This window comes from Chanos chanos, chromosome 5 (genome assembly GCF_902362185.1).
Source record: "Chanos chanos chromosome 5, fChaCha1.1, whole genome shotgun sequence".
NCBI classification, from domain to species: Eukaryota; Metazoa; Chordata; class Actinopteri; order Gonorynchiformes; family Chanidae; genus Chanos; species Chanos chanos.
The window spans coordinates 34,857,639-34,864,296 of record NC_044499.1 but is presented as its reverse complement, the minus strand read 5'-3'; positions in this window follow the sequence as shown (position 1 = coordinate 34,864,296).

Below are 6,658 nucleotides of genomic sequence, written 5' to 3'. Positions count from 1 at the left end.
CACACACACACACACCACAAACGCAGCACAAACATACAGTGTAACGCACTATTCATTCAGTCAGTGACTGAGGCTTAAAGCAACATCCTCAATACTTCATACACAGCAGGACGTCACAGTTTCATCCTGATAGCTTAATAAATAATGTATGGTTTCCAGATGTGTGATAAACGACTTAACATTCTTATTTTGTTAATGCGTAATTTTTTCCTGCTTTCAGGTAACACAGGCTCAATGCTGAGTCCTCAGAGCCCAATGTATATGACACTGAATCAGTCCACGGAGGACGTGTTTTAACATTCATTAACTGACACTTCACTGTTGGAGTGAAGATTCTCGCTGCTGGTTTTTATGATGAGAGATAACAACAGAACCGAAAGTATAGTTAACCGAACTAAAGTAGGCAAAAGTAGCAACTAACATATGTGCCACCAGAGGGCGATAGTATGCTTGGACATTGCAGCCTACCTGCATGAAGCCGAAAGGACAATGGATGAGGATTCAGAGGATCACGAGGTTTGCCTCTCACAGCACTGCCAAATTCACTGGACATAAATTGCACACATAATCCAGACCTTCGTGTTATGCCACGCGGGAACACTGGTCTTATCTTTCCATTGTTAAAACCAGGAAACTTTTTCAGGGTTATGAGAGGTGTCACTTTTGATAACACATTGTTTCTCTTTGTGGGTCACACTGAAGGAGGAAAAAAAAAAACATTTCACAAGAGATGATCTGTTTTCTTATGTTTGCCTGAACGATGGAATTCATCAGCATAACTGTTACAATGGTATTTCAGTTCATTTTGCAAGACTCAGCAATCCTTTGAATGTAGCTCTAACCTAAAGTGAACAGCATGTATGTGGTTTGATGTTCAGACGTCTTGTGTGATTTCTATGATTGTATCATGACCAATTGAAAAAGGCGTGAAATCACAATGCAAGCCATTGTGAGGTGACACAGTGCATGTGGGTGTCAGGTTTAGGCAAACGGAACATTGTGTGACTAATAGATGTGCTAAAAGGTGATAGTTCACCTTGCCATTGAATGACATGTCTGTTTACTCTCAAAACACTTAAGGTCAGTTCAGTATCAAACCAGGAAATGTACTAAAATGGAAATCATTAATTGTAAATGATAAGTGATTACCAATTCATTTTTCAGTACTGACAGAGTTGAAGATTAGTTGACTCCAAGTCTTATCATGCTAAAACATTGCTGTGTAGTGTATGTACCTTGAATGTCGTCTAGCATTTCATACTGGACAAAAATCAAGTGTAATGTACGTGGGATATGTTATTCAATTGATTGTGAAGAGTGTCTGTCCATTTTAACATGCTGGTTCACCCTTGTGACTGTATTTGAGATGACAGTTACACACAGAGATGATTAGAATGTGCTTTTATTTCCTGTATTTATTTGTGTGACGTTTGTACAACACTTTAGGGGCATTTTGTTCCTAGATGAGAATAGGCCTTCAGTAATTTCTGGAGTGTATCTGTCTTACAGTAGAATATGGCTATTTGGCTGTATGACTAATAAACTGCCTTCACTGATTGATGATATGCGTTGCTCTTTGTACTAAAAGGGAAAAAACAGCAATAAACATGCAAAAACACTACACAACAAACCGCTCACTCACTCACTCTTTTTCTAAGCTGCTCATCCTAATTAGGGTTGCGGGGGGTGCTGGAGCCTATCCCAGAGTTCATTGCGCGAAGGGCGGGGAAACACCCTTGACAGGTCGCCAGTCCATCGCAGGGCAACACAACAAACCAGTCAGTGTTAAATTGTAAGAGTGTTTATGTTATCCATAGTTTTCAATGTTCACTCAGTAAAGTAAATGCAAAGTTAATAGCGCGACCCAAAGGTAGTTGTAGGACTGTAGGTAATAATAAATTTAAAACACTGGAAAACAGCACTTTCTGACACACATGGGCAAAGGGTTTGTGATTGATAGAGATATGCTACTATCTCATTTAGTTAATGCTACATTCATGTTACAGCACTTGTGCATGGAGATAACTGCCCTTGCACCCTCAGGGTATTTATTTATGGATTCTGGGAGGTTGTTGAATAACCCCTAACACATTTCATAATTACACAATTTTATGACCTGTATTTCTCATTGTCTGTGAGAGAGACTGAACATTTGTACTACAATGCAAGCCTGATTAATGTCTCAAGGATTGGCACTTGGAAAATTCAAGCCTTGGGTCATATTCATAGACAAATATTGTTAATATACATAAACTATGTTGGAAAATAAAGCCACAAGTGTTACTGTTTCTGAAACAAGAAATAAGTGATTTGGCTGCGACTTTCAAGAGAAGTGTACTCTTTAAGAAGACAAATTTCCCCTCCATATCTATAAAAGTAACTTAAACAAATTATGCTGTATACCTACTACATGACCCACTTGAAAACAAAGTAAGAGGAGTTTACTTAATCTTACCCATTCTTTTCCTAAAATTGTGTTTAATATTACAGTCATATGTCAATTTGTCACAGTTATCATTTTAGCTTACAAATCACACAAGCATTATTTTTGCTTAGATTGACATGCTGAGGAAAATTTCACTAAGTGAGGAAGTACTTGGCCCAGAAAAGATCTAAAGAGAGGTTTATTTGCAGAGAGACTTCATTATGTGAAGTATGTAGTGAACAATGTGGGAAAAGTTTTCATCCAGGAGCAGGACTTCTCTGGTCTCATGTAATCAGAGCAGAGGAAGCTGCAGCTTATGTTAATTATCTATACCGTCTCAAAAGGAGCAAAACCCCCTTGTGTATTTGTCTAATTCCCGGCTCAAGATAACTCTCAAGATAAATATCATAAATGTTTGGAATCTTGAATTTTCAGAGGGACCCTGTTGTTTAGACCAGAAAAGCACTGGATGGATTATTTTTCATGGTTAAGGAATCCTCCTGTTGGGGTTATTGGATTTCTGCACCCCTCAGAGACAGAGAGAGATGCAAGTTTGACTGGGGAGGTTTTCCAGTAACATGCAAGCAAAAACAACAGACTAGGTGAATCACTGCCGCAGCCTTTTAACTGTAAAGTTTCTTTATGACTAACGCAATAACTCAACTCAGCGTCTGGTAATAAGATCCACCCTGTGTGATTGTATATCTGCTGAAAATTCAACATTTAAGTTAATTCCTGTCTGTGTTCATCACCAATGGCTTTGATCTATGTTAGTATAAAAGATGGAAGGAAGGATCCGCTCTGGTCAGCTAACTGGAAGGCTACGACTCATGTTGTATGGCTAGCTAAGAAATCCTATATATATACTTGCATGATCCAAGAAAGTCAAGCACTCAACAACTGTCATGGATGAAGAATGTAATTGATAGAACTAAGAGAAAACAAAAAAACAAATGCATATAGATATTCTGTTCTCTGATTTCAATCCTTAATTGGAAATATGAAGGAGAGAACAGTGTCACTGAATACTGACTCTTATCCTGTGTGACAATTTGTGAGGTTAACACGGATAAGGGCTTCGCCACAGAGCTTACATCCCAGGGAGTTTGTAATTTCTTTGTGCTTTGCCTTAATGTTCCAGTGGTCTGTACACCCCAACGTCAGGGTTCAGGACAGGAGCAGGCCATCTGAAAACCAGCCAAGATGTTCAATGAAAGGACTGATGCATGAAGTAGTTTTAAAATGATTGTTTTCTTTTACCTCATAGTCCTTATAGAAATCATGGTTCGTCCTTGGATTTGCATGACTCAAGAGAGGTACGAAGATTCAAAAGGAATATGGAGCTAATAACCCAATATCTTTTACATTTGTTGGTATCATTTCAGACACTAGGGGGCAACGCAGACTCTGTATCGAACACTGTCTTCATGACTGACACCATTTGGAGACGTTCAAATCCCGGTTAGTCGATATTGTACTCTTAAAGAAAATTCTTTCTGTCTTTCTTTCTTTCTTTCTTAGACAGTTCTAATAAATCCTGCTTCTCCTCACCTACTTCCCATGTATTTTTCCAAGATTATTTGAATGACAGTGAAACATTCAGATGTCCATCTCTGTGTAAAGTCAGAGAGGGGACAACACGAGTTCATGGGGCTGTAACCTGACACGATTGCATTAGCAGCGTTTGTGGATATTGTTTCTCTTGATGACAGACTTAATGCTGGAGAAAGTGCAGGCTCTCCACTCTGTCACAATAAATGATTTGTTTAAGATCAAAGGTCATTTAGGTTGGCTGCAACATGCACACTGGTTGGTATGTTCACCTTTTCCAGGTCTTTGAGAAGATGAAGTTCAGGTTGATAAATTAAATATGACAAGTGGTTGTGTTTGGGCGAAATAACGAAACGAACCGACGAAGGCGCGAAGACAAAATGTGTTTCTTCCCCGTACAGTTAAACTTTATCGTTGTATGTTTCTGAAGTAAAACATATATCGAAGTACATCCCATTTTTTCTAACCTAATATACTGGCGCGAGAGTTCGTTTACAGTTCTATGATAAACAAGACCCAGGTGTAGTCTGACCAAAGAGATATATTCATCGGAGCTTCCCTTGTCACATTGCTGTCATGAATCCGCTCAAACGGTGCATAGAAATCCTATTTGCATAAAAACTGTGATGCCTTTGCATTCGGACTTGAACGTGTGTGCGTGTATATGTCTGAGCGAGGACGACAGACACAGACAAGTTATGCCGAAAAGTAAGAGAGTTTCATAGACTGAACGACAGATTTTTGCCTGATGTATCATTTTTATACATATATATATATATATATATATATATATATATATATATATATATATATACACACACACACACACACACACACATATACACATACAGAGCGTTTAACGTATTCATGTAGCAGTGTTGTGGAGCATTTTGCTGTTGCATGTTCTCGTCATGTGTACATTATGTGTTCTTATCTAAATTTAATCAGGAAAATAGAGGAAATAAGTTTTTCAGTCACCTCATCAGCTTCAGTGTACTTTCCCATGCCTCATTGCAGGGAGGGTCATGATTACACCTGGTTCTCGGGAACTGGATTGGGGGGGGGATGACGGGACTACAGTTTTTTTTCACTTGTATCCTTGTCCTTGTGTAACTGAATGACTCCGGCGTGTTATCTGCAGGGAAACTTACTTGTGTATGTCATGTTTTCTTGGGAAACACCGAAAAAACGAGGTCTTAAATCTCACTGCCTTCAAACATCTATGTGGGTAATTGCCCTTTTTGAATCTGTGCAATGACATTAAGAGTCAAGATGTTGAGGAGTGAGAGTAAGGGGGGCCCTCCTCTGCTGTAGCGGTGCTGTAATGGGACATTCCTGTATGATAGCTAACAGGGGTTGTGGGGCCTCACACACCGTCTTTATGAGCATCCCCAAGTGAGGTCTTGGCTATTCAGAAGAAAGCATATGGTGGACATACAGGTGGGGCCTCTGAAATGGGTGTCAGGATATCTGAGAGAGTTAGGAACAGTGTGGGCACAACACTATAGAGTGACCACCCGTGCCTCAGCCTAAAAAGTGGTTATGTATGAATCGGGCATTTCTCTTTATGCACGAATGTACTTGGGAGATATATCTGGGAGCAAAAAACCCCCCAAAAACAAAAAAAAAAACAATCATGGTGGTAAATTTGCAGTCTCATGTTCTCAGTCATGCTGAACAAAAAACCACCTTAGTAGAGTGAAATGGACTTGCGTGCCATATATACCCAGCACAAACCAAGCATACGTGCGGCAGATTTTACTTGAATGGAGTGGAATGTATTTATCAGGAAATAAAAAGATAGAATGAAAAAGCCCAGCGCAATCTTTCTGACACTGACACTATCAAAGAGTACCTTGACAAGGCAAATTTTGTGTGTAATGTGCATTTATATATGATCTTACTACCTGAAACACCCTGCCACCTCAGACGGATACTAAGTACCAGACATCAAACCTCACAGGGTTCCGACATACTGAGGTGCTGTGGTCACAGTCTGTCCTGTGAAGACAGTCTGGTCAGAGAGAAGAATGTTCCAGATGAACAGATGTACATTTTGTCTCAAACAAGCATCCCAGGAGCCCAGTCTGTTTCTGGAATGCTCCTCTCAGGACCTTTGCTCCCCACGTTTTGTCTGCACTACATTAGCCTGCTATGAACATAGAGTTACTACACGAATACATTCTTTTTTTTGTTTTGTTTTTTTCAAATCTAAAAATGCAACCTCCCTGTGCAGGAAGTTTAAATGAATGAAAGCATAACTGCCCTCAGAATGAAAGCTTCTTGTTTTATACCTATGTAACGACACTAGTCCGTTTTTTTATGGGCCTACCTGGTTGGAGGAGTAGAGAGGGGGCAGGAGAAGGGTCAACTTGACTGCTCCATTTTACTGCTGGTATACTGCACTTCTTTCATTGCTCAGTGTCAGTACCCCTCTTTACAAGACCAGGAGGTTCTTTTGCCTTCCTGTAACCCCGACAACACAAAGTCGATGACATAATACATGTTTCAAAAGACCTTTTCCGGTTATTTGCTGTTTAACTGTTTAAATGGAACAGTAATGATGATGCAATTGTGAATCATTACTTCCTTGCTCAAAGAATTGCTGATTAAACAAAATAACCACAGAGACATTTCAAAACATGTTGTAAGACATATATACATGTCATGTGCACACTGTGT